Source organism: Taeniopygia guttata, chromosome 4 (genome assembly GCF_048771995.1).
Source record: "Taeniopygia guttata chromosome 4, bTaeGut7.mat, whole genome shotgun sequence".
In the NCBI taxonomy this organism is placed as follows: Eukaryota; Metazoa; Chordata; class Aves; order Passeriformes; family Estrildidae; genus Taeniopygia; species Taeniopygia guttata.
In genome coordinates this window covers 3987563-4004320 of record NC_133028.1, presented here as the reverse complement: position 1 = coordinate 4004320, position 16758 = coordinate 3987563, and the positions used below count along the sequence as shown (strand labels likewise).

The window sequence follows — 16758 nt, the reverse complement described above, 5'->3', positions numbered from 1 at the left end:
TCTTGCAAATTTCCTTATTTAAATGACAGAGTTTATTCATACTCTACAGACTTTTCTGGGCAGGCAGAGGAATGAAATATGCATTGCACTGCTTATGCACGTTACCAAAACACTCTTTCCTTCTCGTTACAGGGCTCAGCTCAGCTCTAGAAGAGGAGAAAATCTATTTTGTTCTTCCTGTGTCCTGCTCATGAGCCTCAGATGGCACCGAGGCACAGCCAGGTAACTTCAACTCAGGCAAAAATTGAGAGGAGAAAAGGAAATCTTGGTTTGGGCAAGTTCTCCCATCACCACTGTTTAATGCAGATACTACCTTCTTTACACAGTTTCATTAACATAATATAATTATCCATGTTATATAATGAGCTTTTTACCTACAGCAATTCACTTAGAAATGGCACAGAAAGATTTTTTTCCTGGGTCCATCTGTGTTTCATATCATCATTAATGACCTTGCTGAGAGCACATGGACTATGCTTATTGAGTTTGGAGGTGACACCAAGCTGAGAAGCACGGAAAGTGCTCAGGAGAGCAGAAAAAAATATCCTAAATGATTCTGAGAAATCAGATCTGAGGACACTTATGTCCTCAAAAAAAAAAAAAAAAAAAAGATGCTATTCCAACAGGGTCATGTGCAAGATGTTCATTCAGTCAGGAATAACAGCTATAAAACCCAGAACAAGTAGCAGCTCTATAGAAAATCTGCAGAAGAGGCTCCACGGGCTCTTGCACATCACAGGAGGACCACGAGCCACCAGTGTCACCTTCCCCAGCAGGAAAAGCCAGCAGCAGCCAGGAGAGCCTGTCCTCCCTGCTAGCAAGGTCTCAGCTTCAATACCTTGGGGTTTGTTTTGGCACTGTGTACTCAGAAAATGTGGGTGGTTTAGGAGGGATCCAAAACAGATCAAAAGCAGCTACCAAAGATCAGCGTAGGACTGAACCAAGGGAGAAGCCTGGGCGGACTGGGCTTGTTAAACTCCTGGAATTTGAGAAGTGAATCACAGAATTACAGATCACAGAGTGTCCTGAGTAGGAAGGGACCCACAAGGATGGCTGAATCCAGCTCCTGGACCTGCATAAACACCCCAATAATCCCACCCTGTGCACCCCTGAGAGCAGGGATGTCCAAACTCTCCTGGAGCTCTGGCAGCCTCGGGGCTGTGCCCATTCCCTGGGGAGCCTGGGCAGTGCCCAGCACCCTCTGGGGGAAGAACCTTTTCCTTGAGAAGTTTTCAGAGCCTTCAGGAGGACCTGATGTGTCAGGAATGACCAAATGAATATTGCCTTGGAGAAAAGACATGGACCAGGTGATTTCTTAAATCCATTGCACTTCCATGGGCTAAGAAATGTGGTAATAAAGCAAGGATAGAACTGCTAGAAATAGACAGAAATAACTGATAGAAAGAATTATGTAAAACTGAGCTGAGCAACTTTTTAATTCTTATTCAGAGGGGTTTATATTTCTTTAACAAGATTTGGTTAGATGGGAATCTCCAGGTAAAGCATTACCTATAAGGAGGCTCCAAAATGCAGTCAGGGCTGAGACTTAAAGCTTTAAAGGTAACTCAGAAGTCCCCATCATTTTGGTGAGAATCTACCTCAGTTCCAGAGGATCTACAGATCAGAACATATGTTCTTCAACTCTGTCTATTTTCCATATTCTAAAAAAAAACTCATCACCGAAGTCAAACTTATTTCAGACTTCAATATTTTAAAAAATATTTTAAAAATTAAAATAAAATAAGCCCCTAAAATAGCTCCCCTGTTGTATTCTATCTTTACTGGTTAAAGTGGAAGCTAAATGTTGGAAATTTCATACATATTGACTAAAACTCTTTTTTTTTTCTTAGGGATTAAGTGCAACATTGGAGAAATGAATTTTGAGGACTTGGTTTAGTAGTGGCATTGGTGCATCACCTTAAAGGGCTTTTCCAACCTAAATGATTCTGTGATTCTACACTTACTGCACCTATAAATATTTTCCTGTTTCTAGATATTTTGATTAAGCTGACTGGATTACAAATTTCATATGAGGGTGTTTTTTCTAATTCCCACTTTGAAATGTTCAGCTTTATAAACTGTCAAGCAAAACTTAACTACACACAGAATTTACTCCATTAGCTTTGACATGGCGTCATCTGAACCAGTATTCTCTAAAATTCCAGTAGAAAATACATACATTACAAGAAAGTAAATATATTCTTACAGTCTGTAGTTGCTAAACAGAGAAACGTGGAAAATTGACTTCAGAATGAAAAGTAAGGAGTGTGATGTATGGCATATAGAAAAATAAGATTTTTTTTTTTAATTCCTGCAGTTGTTCGGTTAGAAATAAACCATGTAAATGGCTATAGGGGAAATTTCTCTGTATATATAAAAACAATTTTTTATATTTAATACTGTGCTACAGACACAGCAGTTAAGAGTGTAATATCCATTGTAACACCCACCATTTGCTCCAGATTTTGATGGGGTCTCTAAGGTAATGTCGCATTTGCAATCTCTGAACACAGCACTCAGGGAAAATCCAGTCAGCAGGAAAAAATGAGGATGTAAATGTGCTTGTGAGCCATCCAAGGAACTGCCCTTGACAAGCATAAAGGAAAGCCAAACACCTGTCTGCCTATTACCCACTACCAATCTCTTTTAATATCAAACATTTCAATGGACACCTCAGTCTGTAAAGCACTGAAAGAGAACAAACACTCCCCAACTACTGCATTTGTAAATACCACACGATTGTGTTTTAAAACCAGACCAGTAAAGGGAAAATATGCAATTTTGGTTCGGGCTCATAAATTAAAAATCTTATTCTAAGTGAAAATTATTTTATCTGATCATCAACATGAGAAGATTTTACAAACTAGGAAAAAAAAAAAACCAAACAACCTTTTTTTTTTTTTTTCACTTATTGCGTTCTTGTGTCTCACTCATATTTGCCCATATGAGTGAGACACAAAGGAAAAAATTTTTTACAAAGGTGTGTTGTGTTTTTGGCTGGGACAGAGTTAATTTTCGAGAGTTTTAGATTTAGGATGAGAATGGTGTTGATAACACACTGATGGTTTAGTCATTGCTCAGCAGTGCTTACTCTAAACCAAGACATTTCCAGCGTCCCATGCTCTGCCAGAGAGCAAACACATAAAAAACTGGGAGCGAGCACAGCCAGGACAGCTGACCTGAGGTGGCCAAAGGGATCTCCCATCCATGGGACATCATCCCAGTGAATAAACTGGGGAGAGTTGACTGGAGGCGCCAACCACTGCCTGGGATGGGCTGGGCATTGCTCAGTGGGTGAAAAGCAATTGCAATGTGCACCACTTGTTTTGTCCATTACTATTATATTATTGTTATTATTACTAATATTTCTACCCTTACTATCTTAATAAACTGCCTTTACCTCAACCCACAGAGTTTAATATTTTTCCCCACCTCTCTTTCCCGTTCCAGCCAGCGGGAGTGGGGAAGGTGACAGCGAGTGGCTTGTGGTGCTCAGTTTCTGCCCGGGGTTAAACCCCAACAGCCCTTTGGTCACTGTTTTGCCCTTGCAGGTTGAGGTTGATTTTCTATCCCACACTCTCATGTCCTCTCCTTGGTCATGGGGGCAGCCTGTGAATGTTGTGTGTCGGAATCTGTGGTATTGGTGATCCCTAGATTGTAGAAAGTCTCTGTCTTTCAGCCCCGCTGCCAAAGAAGAAGCCATAATTCGTCTGTGCTGGTTTCAAGGTTGTTTATTCTGTTTATCTCTAACATGTTCTGCTGCCCTGCCGCAGCTCTGTCCTGCAGGGCAGCGTGTGGGGCTCTGCCCCCAGTGGGATGTTACAAACATTAAATACCAGAAACTACCTGTGCTGGATTTACAATAACGTGCCAATATCTGTCATCTACATTGAACAGTGTGTCCCCAGCCTAAACCAATAGAAAAATGCCAACACCACAGTGAAACATGGAGGGCATGAAGAAGGAGAAAAAGGACAAGACACACCCAATTCCTCCATCTTGTCCCCTTTGAACCCCTTATCTAGAAACCTAAAATTTTACTTTTGCACCCGTGCCACACTTAATCATTACTCATATCAAACACTCAGAGCTTGTAATTCATCCTGTAAGATTGAAAACTCTTTTCCATGGACAGAGATCACAGACAGTGTCTCTCAGGGCTCTGTCCAGGGGGGTTCCTGACCCCCTGCCAGGGTCCCAGACCTTCCAGGGCAGCCAGAGGGAAGCCCTGGATTCCCACAGTTGTAAATATTTATCCTCTCTCTTGAGCAAAGAGATTTTTACTCCCAACAACTGAGATACAGTTGGAAGTGAGTTGAGACCAGGATGGGGTGGGGCCTGGCACCGGGTACCCAGAGAAGCTGTGGCTGCCCCTGGATCCCTGGAAGCCTCCAAGGACAGACTGAACAGGGCTTGGAGCAACCTGGGATGGTGGAAGGTGTCCCTACCCATGGTATAGGTTGGAAAGAGATGGATTTTATGGTCCCTTCCAACTCAAAGCACTGTGAGATTCCACAATGTGCAGTGATAAGCAATACCTGGATTATTCATGAGCAAGACTTGCAGGAAGCAATGATATTTATTACCCCACTCATAAATACTGTGCTCACACCAGGAGCTGTAGGATTTGCATGGCTTTAACCAGTACTTAACTCAATGCTCTGCTGTGCTCAGTATTTTAGTCAGAAATATCTGACAGTGACCCTTCCCAGCTCATGAGATCTTCAGGACACATTCCTAAACCACATCCTCACTGATGCAGGTGGCATTCAATAGGATTTTAGCAGAGAAAAGAAAAATAGAGTCATATAGATCAGGTGCAGGGAAAAGATCCCACAAATGTATGCTCTGCACTCCCTAATAGGAGCAGCAAGGTCTTTCCAGTCCTGGAACAGAATTTTTGATGAAGTGCCTGGTGGCAAATTTGAAATACTAGCCTGGGGGCCCCGATGAGACATAATTCATTCCAGAACAAATCCAGCTTCTACATCCATTCCTCTAAAGCCATTATTGACCCAAGGGAAAATGCTGGCCTTAAGCAAGTTTTAATAAAGACTCTGGTGGAGTCGTTTCTGCAGCACTAAATGCGATAATGAGAAACAAGCCACTTAGCTGCAATAGACCCAGGACCTGTATATAACCTGAAAGTCAGTTTTCTGAGGTTCTTGGGATTCCTTCCAGAGATGAAACAGGCATCCAAAAGAGATTTAATTACCTTGCTCACTAATTTGTTACATAAAAATCAGTCAGGCTTAAATGGACCAATATTCTACTTGTCCTATATGGGTGTAATTTATTTTAATACTGTTTCTGCAAAGTAAAAATATCCATAGACTAATCAAGTCTGGGTTGAAAATCAAGGTTTTTACTAAACCAATAAAAGTGTGAACATATAAATCTGGCCTTAAATATTGCTCTACTTTAGAACTTTTTTTCAGTTTATTTTAAACAAGAAATGTTTGCATCTATGACTGTAAGACTTAATATGAAATAGCAACATTTCCTACAGAGTCTGGCAGACTGAGAGTTTCTTATGGGATTACTGAAAGTTCTCTGTTGATGAAGTAGGTAAAAAATCCATGATAAGTAGCATGTATTAGTTTTAAGTTAGATTTGTAGTTATTTTTTTAAAAAAATCTCTGTCCTTCACTCTGTCCCTTTCCAACCATCAACCTCAAAATAAAAACTTGCTAGACACAGTGGAATTGATTTGAAAATTAAAGTACAGTCTTGATAGAGAGAGATAGAGAAAGGACCCTTTGTGTGACTGTTATGATCCTTAGCCTCCATCCCAGGCAGAGCAAGCACAATCTTTTGTGCCTGTGCTTGATGTCTGGCATTCACTCACAGAGAGATGCTTTGTTTTATGGCTTCAAATTCTACAGGCAAGTACTGAAGTTGTGAAAGTCATCAGAGGAAAAAAACAGAAATAGGCTCCTCTGCACTGGTGCTTTGGTGATACAACTGATGGGAGGGAATAGGAGCACAACAGAGAGGCTGAGTGTGGAGTGCTTCAGGCAGGAGGGAAACTGGAGAATATTCCCAAGGCTAAACCATGCAGAGAACCCCTGGGCCAACTCCTGCCCTCACCCAAAATCACCTGTATGCATGTATATCATTATGAAATTCACAAATTTACAATGTTTTACAGGTCTGAGCAAGTGTTTACTTTGAACAGCAAAAATAATGTATCATTGATCAAGGGGAGATACACTTCATAGCCAGATGATCAAACTTAAAGCCAGTGTGCTGTACTTGCAGCCAACCCCTCCCTTTATTTCACACAAAAACAAGTTTGGGGTAGAAATCCTTTTTATGAAAATTCCTAAAATATTTTCTAAAGTTACAGGGGAATCAGTGTGTGCTTTATGATCCAGGAGGATTGGCGCTTACGGACCTTTTTTTATTTTTTTATCATCCTTTCAGTACTGTTTGAGTTGAAATCAGATACTGGGTGGCAATTTCAATAAAAGTAATATTGACTCACGTTTCTGTGAAACTCGCAGCTATTTATATGAACGAGATGCAGGGGCGGGGGCACAGAAAATATTACTGGTTTGAATGGAGATGAAATGTCAGGAAGACTGGAGTTGCCATCTACTGGAATGTGCAACGAATGACAACTGCCATGCAAAAATCCTGAATTTCAAGCATTAGTCACAGTAACGGCCTAGGTACGTTGCATTGGCTCAGGAACAAAAACATACACAAAAACCCCAATCAAATATTACAAAGTAAATCTCCAAAGACAAATAATTATTCCCCACTCAGCTTTTGAGAAGTCAGAAGATGCACAAGGAGGCTGTGTCAAACCAATCTTATTTGCCTGCGTCTTTATCCACTTTCAGCAATAGATTATATTTATCACTCCTCATCAGAACACTGATAATTGCACTTGCCAGCTTCAAAAGCACAAAAGAATGTCAGAATCTGAAAAGGAGAGAATTATGAATTCTTCAAATATGGGCATCTAATCACCACTGCATTATTAAACCACCACTTTTAATACAAGAAAATATTTAGGAATATCTTCAGCTGATGAAACACAGAAAAATATAACAAAAATCTTCTTAGAGCTGCTTATCATCAAATACAGTTAGTCCACATTAATTTTGCTGTCCCAATAATGTGTAGTAAGGTTCTATCAGAAAAAAAAATATTCAAGTATTCACTCTTGTGCTTGTAGATGATCTAAAGCAGAATTTTTATTTCCTACATCCAGGTCTTGCAAAAGACTAATTATTTAGCTAAGAAAGTTCATACAGCAAGTCTTTACAGATGGACAGACAGACAAACCAGAACTCTCCAAGGCAGTTCAGAGGAAAAAAGAAATGTCCTGAAAGTGCTATGACTGAAATGACACCAAACGAGGAGGAGACTTGATGCTGATAGCAGCTACAGCCCAGAAATTCAAGGTATTTGCACACATCAACAGATCACGTCCCACCTCACCAGACCAAACCTATACACTAGCATTTTCTGCAAGCAGTTTAATATTTGATATTTTCTCATATTTAGTGAAGATGTTTATTAGTCTCTTAATAAATGGAGAGTATGAAGTGACTGGAGAGAAGTATCTGACACGTGAACTCTGTTATTATGATTAATGGAGTTCATACATAAAGGGTTATTTCTCTGGAAAACGTCAGATTGAATAATTACTGGAATTACTCCCAAAGGGCTTTAGAAAATGTTCTGACAAGTTTCAAGTCACGTTCTTATCACAGTTTTCTTTTGACTAGAGGGTGATCTTTAATTGCAGTTTTAAGTAAAACAAGTACTGTAAGCAATTCATTAAACATTATGAAAAATGATCTATTTCTCTAACAGTCCTTGAAAGCAGCTTTTACTTTTTTACCCTCATCTTTAGGCAATACCGAAAAAACAGATCAATAAATAAAATGGCTTTCTTCTGCCTTTGAAACAAAAAAGCACACTGTCCCCATTTCCCTGCACCAGATTAGGTATAGAATACCCTAGAATTGATATATAGGAATATTACTGGCAATATTATTAAGATAAGTAGAGAAGAGATGATAACATTATTTGGTCTCTTGGATTTCTTAAATCTAATCAGTATTTAATGGATACAGCGGTGCCAGAAAATCCAGACAGTCAGAGAACACAGCTCAGAAGGTTCTGAATGTGTTTCAGGGAAGTATCCCAAGGTCAGCACTACTTTGCAGTGCTGCAGATGCTTCCAACAGGCTCCACGGTCCTGCAGAGTGAGGGCCAAGGAAAAGCAGCACAGATCAAAGGATAAATCCTTTCAGAACAGGTTTTCTTTGGGCTGAAGGTAAAGAAGCCAGTACCACCCAACTTCATCCCACTGGCACTAGGGAAGCTTCTTCCCACTATGTTTTCAATGTCTTCTCTGCTCATTGCCCTCATGACCCTCGTGGGAACAGCTTCAAGCGAGTTCTGCTGACCTGATGTCAGTGCATGGCCCAAGCTCAGCTGCACAATAGGCTGCAGAAACCTCATTGTACAGATCCCATACCTGGGAGCACTGCAATACGCTGAATTCTTGTCCAACAGCTGCTGCCTTGAACACCAGACCTGTGTTGATTATAATACTCATTATAGTTAGAGCACTGCTCGTGTGGAGCCAGGCTGGGAGAGCTGGGGGGGCTCACCTGGAGAAGAAAAGGCTCCAGGCTGACCTCAGAGCCCCTTCACCTAAAGGGGCTCCAGGAGAGCTGGAGAGGGACTGGGGACAAGGTGTGGCATGCCAGAGGGCAGGGAGAGATGGGATATTTGGAATAATAAATCCTTGACTATGAGGTGCCCAGAGAAGCTGTGGCTGCTCCATCCCTGGTGTCCGAGGCCAGATTGGAAGGGGCTTGGAGCAACCTGGGATAGTGGAAGAGGTCCCTGCCCATGGCAGGAAGGTGGAATGAGATGATCTCTTTAAGGTCCTTTTCAACCCAAAATGCCTGTGATTCTCTGATCAGGACACAGCAAAAGATAGTCCATGCTGGGCATTATGCAGGCACATAGGAAAAGACAATCCCTGAAATGAAGAACTGGAAACAATAAAACCCAACAAAAATCAACAACTGTCGATGTAAGAAGAAATAGGGCAGAAAACAAGTAATAAAATAGAGATACAATTAAAAAAAGCAAAGTGAGGGTCTGGACCTGCTTCCAGGATCTATTTTTAGCAGGTCTGGCACTCACTATTGTGCATTGCTGAATCACCTTTTGTCCCCTACCTGGCACACAACAGCCCCAGCCAGCATTCACAGACCACACCAAGTGTGAAGGGGGGATCATTCAGGAGTTTCACACCTACAGTTCCCCAAATTTTTAAGATTGCTGCAAGGAACATTAGTGATGCAATCATGAAAAGTGGGTACTTGTCTACAGCCATGTGTGCATCCCACAGTATCCTTTTAAACGCAAATACCTTTTCATAGACAAAAATACCTGAATAACGGGAAAAAAACCCTACAATATATCTTGAGCCACAAGCATGTTACAGTACTGACCTTTGGTTTTGATTTAGAGGCTCTAACTAACAAAGCTTGGCTTTGCACCAAATCTGAAGAAGAAAATCAAGTACACTCTTGTCAAATCATAATTAATTTGCACTATACAAAAAAAAAAAAAAAAAAAAAAAAAAAAAAAAAAAAGAGCAGAACTAAGCCAGGCAGTCTTTAAAACTGGTCTCCAGAATTCAAAACACTCCATAAAATGTCTTATATCTTGAAAAACAGGATGATATTTTCCTACCTTTTCAAGTTGATTACACATCTTTCCACTCATTTAAAATATAAATTGAGTCTTAGGAAACAATAAGCTCTTCATTTTACAGGAATATTAAAGATTCAAAAGTACAGCAGTAGGAGAGGAAATGTGATTATGAAACACAGCTGAAGTGAACCCTAAAGCTTTGTTACTGTTTTCCCCCCAGATCTGCTGTTTCACCATTAAAAACATATATAATGGCAGGGTAATTTACATTTACACTACTGTACAGATTTTGAGGATGTATTTAGCATATTATTTCTAAAACCTTGGAAAATTCAGGATATGTTTGGATATGTTAGTAGAATTAGGTATGCCTCTATATATTTATTAAGAGCAACAAAGTAACACAAATTTCTGCTTACTTTGTATGTTTCTCATTCTACGACATGAAAACTCTTCAAAATACATTGAAACAAAACCAAACAAGAGCCAGGAATACATATTTCAAAGACTGCCATTGGATCTTATAAAATTAAATTAGCTGTTGAGCAAAGCTGAGTTTCTAAGATTACACATACACCACACACAAACCTCCTCCACCATATAAACTCTTCAGAAATGCCTTGAGTATTTTTATGTTGGTTTAAAAAAAGAAGGTCAGGTTATTCTCTCTTTTTTTTAGAAGGAATGACTATCTTTTGTTATGCCTTTAAATATGTCCTTCTGAGACTCCTGACCCATGACTATTTCTCTTAGACATTACATCAGTTGCAAATAAAACGTAATGAAACCATAAATATTGCAGGTAGTCAACAAACCATCGTCTTTAAGCTTGCAAAAATCACAATGACTTCCCTCTGAAATATGAGTCTTCAACCTGGTTTCTGCATTATTAATTCTGTCTATGAGCTAATGATCCAGAGGCCCTCTAATCTCCCTGTAAGATGCAATGCACATGCAGCCAGGATTTCAACACATTTTATCCTGAGTTTTCCCTTCAGAATATGGGTATTATTGGTTGGACAGGGCCTGGAGCAACCTGGGCTACTGGAAGATGTCCCTGCCCATGGCAGGGAATGGAAGGAGATGGTCTTTAAGGTCCCTTCCAACCCAAGATATTCTCCAATTTTATGATTCTATTTTTCTGTGGAGTCAGTTCAATTGGTGTTCTATGTGATGGAAGAGGACTCAGAAAAAGTATTTTTCAATTTCAAACTACCAGCATCAATTTCATAACTAGCCCATATATCTAGAAATAATGTATCCACAAAGGCCAGCATGAAGGTTTTTTTGTATTTTCTGATTGTGCTTTAAAATACATTTGGAAATGAGCACAAGAAATGGAATAAGAACAACTGGTTGTCTAATACTGAGAACAGATTTTCTGTTCTGGGAAAATCTTCCAAGAGCAGTTCATCCACTTGTAAAAAGACTTTCCATAAGACTGCCAGGAACAGCTTTTAACTTGTTCATCCTTGCTTTTAATAATTGATTTCATAAATTTCTCGCAATTCTCCATATGTCCTGCACTTTGGAAATCTAAAAAGTGTTCACTGGCCCTCAAGGTATTGCCACTGGTAAAAAGAATGAAGAGTTTTGCATCAGGAAGGTTATGCCAATGTATTTCCAATAACTTCTCTGCAGCATGGTGCTACCTGCATCCGCAGGTGAGACCTCACAACTTCCCAAGCAATACAAGTTGTTCTGGAAAAGGACACAAAATGCTGGTAAAACATGATGGGTTTAGGGCCATAACTAGTTTGGCTACAGGAGGGATTTTTCACAGTCCTAAATAATCCTGCTATTCTGTCACTTCATGCAGTCTCTTGGCAAGTCTGAGTAAATACACCAACAACCAACCAACCAGACAATTGACCAACCCCAGGTGTAACATCTGGGAGAAGCAGCATCCATGGAAGAACAGAACCCTTCAGTCAAAATGAGTCTCAAAGCACAAATAAAATACTGTTTAGCACCAGAGTTTATCAAAAAATAACCCTCACAGATGATCTATCAACAGTAGCAGAGGGCACAGTAGATGGGTTCAGGAGGGTGGATAAGCTGTGGCCCTCTCTGCTTTTAAAAGAACTGGAAATTAATTACAGTTCCTTTGCTGGTAACTCCATAAATATTTGGGAAGGTCTTGAGATAAACCTTTGTGAAGTGTCTCACTTAGCACTTCTGAAGATGGAACTAATTGATTTCCAATCAAATACGACCAACTAAAACCTTCACACTTCCTAATCATAGCATTCCACACGTGATTTCCTAAGACATTTTTAGAACTATAAATTAGTAAGGGTTAATCAAAACCCAAGGTTTAAATTTTCAGTTTTCCTGCAAACCAGGAGTTCCACCAACCTGATAATGTGACAGTAACACACTGGCCTTTTGCCTAGCCAGGATGTTGCATGATCTTCATGTGCTGATTAATCACAAAATGATAATTTTACTTCTTGTCTTTTTCCCATTACCCCGACCATTCAGAACCAGCAACACTGTCAAGAGTTTTGCCATCGTGTCTTGAAATCCAAAGGTATTTTCACAGATACTTAAGAGAGTCAGTCATTTTTTTAGCTTATTCAAGTAGTCTATCAGTCGTGAATGAAGGAGAGATATCCATACTCCGGATATGTTGTCCTAAAAACTGACATTTCTGCACTGCACTGACAATTCTGCACATGGGTCTCGTCTGTCAGTGACTTCCTAGAGCTATGCATGACCACCTGCAAGTGAATGTGGTTGATGAGGCTGGAATAAGTGCAATGAGACAGAAAAATATTTATCACCTTGTCAAAAACAAAAAGGTCATTTACATAAGAACATTTATGATTTAAAGATAGCTACAAATCCAATGTGTCTGTCAGGTACTGTAAGAATTTAATGACATCTGGAGCCACCAGGACTATTTTGGTCAAAATCTTGTATAAGGTTACCCATTTTTATATCTACTAAAACAGACATGTTATAGAACTGAACTTCTTACCAGCTGAAATCCTAAATTTCATACAGAAGGAAAAGCCAGTAAATGTTCAGGATGACCAAGAGAGAAATACAAGAGAAATAACAGATGTAGTTTGCTTTACCTTAGGTCATATCTTTATTCCCCCTTTTCTGCTTTTAAATGTTTCTTTTATGCAAAATGTCATGGTTCAGCACACTTGAAAATTACAGACTACCCAAGATCAAACTTTGAGTCCTTCCATTCATGAAAGGAAATTAAAGTCATCACTAAAAGCATCGCTTTTTATTATTCTGATACAAACCACTCAGAAATTGCCAAAAGGAAGAAGTATACTCAGTATTTAATAGGCTGTTTTGCCTTTTTGTATTTTGGTGGAGAATTTATTAAAAGATGTGCATATGAAGAGTTAGACATCAGTAGCCACATTCTGATCTCACCCCATCTGTCCTGGATTGCAAATTAAGGTAAGGTAAATATCCAGGCACAAACAGCAAAGGAATATCCAAGGGATTAGCAAGAATTAAAATATTCTGAGGTCAGTTTAATTGTATTGGACATTTAATGGTTCGACTGGATGGTCTTAAAAGTCTTTTCCAATCTTGATGATTCTATGATTAATCTGAACACAATATTAAAAGTGTGTAGAGCAAATACATTAAAAAGTGTTTTTCTTTTCCAGCCTGAACAATTCTGACCATTGCTGCCACTGAATTATCCTTGTCATGATTACAAGAAGGAGCTTCCCACCTAAACTTTCTAAAACTTTGTTCATGTTGTTCTTCTTGTAACCTACTTTACTTTGATTTAATCAAGCTCCTTTAAACACATACAAACTTAGTTTGCCATTCTTAAAATGTTTTATAATAGCACATTTAATAAAGCTAATTTAAATCTGCTAATTTATAGAGACTTGCCAGAGGCTTTGAAACTTCAGAAAATGTGTAAACTTAACAGTTTGGCTGTGATAACAGCTCAGACAGTGGAAATTAAGCCCTTTGCATTACAATCATCTTCAAAGTGGATTCCTGGTTTGATTGCCAAAAAGGTACATTGCAAAAATACAGTAGGACACCAATTTACAAAAGATATTTCAGATGCCCCAGTTCTTGAATTTGGTCACTACTGTGCCTCAACATCACAGCCTCAAACATACACTGAGGTCTCTCATTTTACGAGTACCTGGATTCTTTTTTACAACCAAATTTTGGATAAGAGCAGAGTTTCTTATTCAATAGCCCTCTGTTAGAGCTCTGAGAGAGTGCACTTAGGGCCATTAATTCTGGGTCCCTAATTCTGGTTGTCAGTCTTCCAGCTGCTGCTATATAGGTTTGCTACTGTCTGCTCTAATTCCTGCCTTTGAAAACCAAATGATAATGGATTATATGCCAGAGTGGGAATAGGCACATTGGTTGGGATCCAAGCTGTATCCCAGGTGATAACAAGAAGCAGTAAAAAAAAAAAAAATCAGCTCTTTGGTGATGTATCAGGGAGCTTCATCTCTACTAGAAGAAGACTTTATACATAGCATTTAAATGGTAACTACGTGATCCTTATCATCATCTGATTTGCAGAAAATGGTAGCTTTCCTTGAAGAGATAATTGAAATTTTCAGGGCTACTGTTCCAGACCTCTGCCCAAATTTTTACACAGGAGAAGGCATTAAGGCTTCCCCCAGGAAGACTTGTAGGGTTGTAGATTTTTAAGGGATATAACCTCATTGCTTTGAAGCTTTTTTCAGTATCTGTTAAGCTCAAGTCATCCTTTAATTTTTTTCCCCTGCTAATTGCACCAAAATATTCATCAACGCAATCTGGAATATATTCTTGGCTGGGGTTTTTTTAGTCTCTCCTGCTTCAATGCTTTTTCTGTCAGTTCTGTTACTGCTTTCCTTCCCGCTTTTGTATACCGAGAAATAGAGTTAAGGTGTACTGCAACCAGTGGACACTTGCATAAACAGTCTGCTTTGAATAAAACTGCATGATCTGGAGAGAGGAAAACCACCTTCAGCTCTCCTGCCCAAATGCTAAAACATAGATGAGGTTCATATACTATTAAAGCATAACATTTTTGCTTTGAGACCACGGAAATGTTGTGAAGAGCAGAAAAATGTAAATAAACTGAACAGGGAGCATAAAAGCACATTGATCCCCAGGTTCTGAAACTGCAATTTAAATGGTTTACATTTGTAATTTATTTAAGACTCTTTCTGGCAAATCCATTAGTAATGAATCTCCTTCACACATTTTTATTTTTATGCACAAGAGCTTTAAGTTTGCCAGGACTTCTGCAAAGCAACTTTTACTGCATCAAATTACTGCATTCCTTGATCTCTCCCAGCACACACTCACAGCAGCCACACTCAAACACAATGTTTAGCTCTGCAACAGACACCTCCAAAACAAGGTATTTCTTTTAAATTAACACAGCTGTGAAAAAGAAAGCAAACAATGGTTTTGCCCTGTCCCTCCAGCATTTTTCATCCGATGTCCACTTAAAATCAGCACGATCCTCTGCAATCCTTGCATGCTAAATCCGTGTGGAACTTCTTCATTGGGTATTGATGCAGAATTGGGAGCTGTCAGCTCCGATCGCTCTCACCAGCACAAGGGCTTGAGATTCTATTTCATAATAGGAAAAGATGGCCAGCGTTTTCCTGACAGAAATACCATTCATTTTTCAGTCAGTAAAAATTACAGAGATCATTGATGATGCCTTTCCCATAGAGAACGAGGACTGCAAATTATCCAGCAAAGATTTTTTTTTTTCTTGGTGCACAAAACAAAAACCAGCACGATCTGCTACACTTATTAACTGATGGGGTTTGAAACCCCCTCTTTGCATGCTGCCGACACGCTCACAGCAACCTATGCATTGATCTTATTCAAAAAGCACAGTAATCTTTATGCTGCTAGAATTTGAGTTCTGTGTGCCATAGCATACACTGCAAAGAAAAAGGAAAAAAAAGAGAAAAAAAAAGCCTTTAGGAAAGGCATGTGCTGAACACACAAAATATTCAGGATGGAAAAAGACCAAATGTAATTAAAGCTTATATGAAATGAGACATTCCTATTTACAGAGCTCAGGCTCTATTTCTATGAGAAAGAATGCACAGAATTTCAAATCATGCTCTATTTAGACAATGTCAGAAGAATAAAAAAACACATTTTCCCCCCACATACCCCTCAACCCCCCACCCAAAGACCAAAAAGCAAATCTCATCATCGGAATTAGAGAGAAAAAGCAATCCAAAGAGACTGGTTTACATATTCCTTCCCAAACCAAGTAATCGAGTCTCTCCCTTTCCCGGCTAATAGCTTATAAATTCAGACTTTAAACAAAAGCATCCGAGAAAAAAAAAAAAAAAAAAGAAAGAATCCTAATTCTCAAGCTTCCTACTTAGCACTGCCTCGCTTTTGATGATTTGTGCGGCTGTGTGTGCGTGCCTGTTTGAGAAATGGCGAGATAGGCTTAAAGTATTTTCCATTTCATCAAAGAGCATATATTACTTTCCTGGTTCGCTCCAATGTTGGTTTTATGCCCACCCCTTTTCAATCTGCCCATGTCTGAGATGCACAGTGCAGGCGTACAATCATGAGCAGCTTACGACACTCAGTGAACACTGGGTGCCTCTGCATGCTCTAGCAACATACTGCTCAGCTGAAGGGAAGGGATTCTTGCTGTCTCTCTCTGCTCTAAGCATCACCTAACAAGCAAAGCGAACAAAGAATGGGAAATAAAGCGACCCTTAGCCGGTCTGTGAATGAATGGTAACCTCTCTCTGGAGTAAAGGTTGTGCCGGTCCATGGTCGTTGCAAATGATGGACGTTAAACAGATTGACAAATCCTGTGGAGTCGTTAGTAAAGAGTTTGGAGTTTTTTTCACGCCACAGTGTTAACTGCAGAGGAAAGGACAGAGGGAGAAGGAGAAGATCAAGCTCATGTACATAGTTCTGAAACTTGCAGGTCCTAGGAGGCAGCTCAAAAGCTAGCTGGACAAGCCTTTCGCTCGTTGAGCAGAAGCGAAGTGAGACATTGTGAGCTTGCCAGCCTTGCACAACATTGAAAGGGACTGAATTTGTAGCACAGAGGGGTCTTTTTTA

At 39.6% G+C, this 16758-nt stretch overlaps 1 protein-coding gene across 6 annotated transcripts in view; it reads right to left on the bottom strand.

Moving 5' to 3' along the window:
* The window catches only part of CTNNA2 (catenin alpha 2), a 471460-nt gene that overhangs the window by 139552 nt on the left and 315150 nt on the right, over positions 1-16758 (bottom strand). For 2 of the 6 annotated variants that reach the window (XM_072927893.1, XM_072927895.1), the window contains exon 1: positions 16165-16298. The exons of 3 other annotated variants lie outside the window; for them this stretch is intronic. The gene's annotated coding sequence lies outside the window, so the exon portion shown is untranslated. Of the gene's footprint in view, positions 1-16054; positions 16074-16164; positions 16299-16758 lie in introns of those variants that run through there. One more of the 6 variants, XM_072927894.1, reaches the window with a different exon arrangement.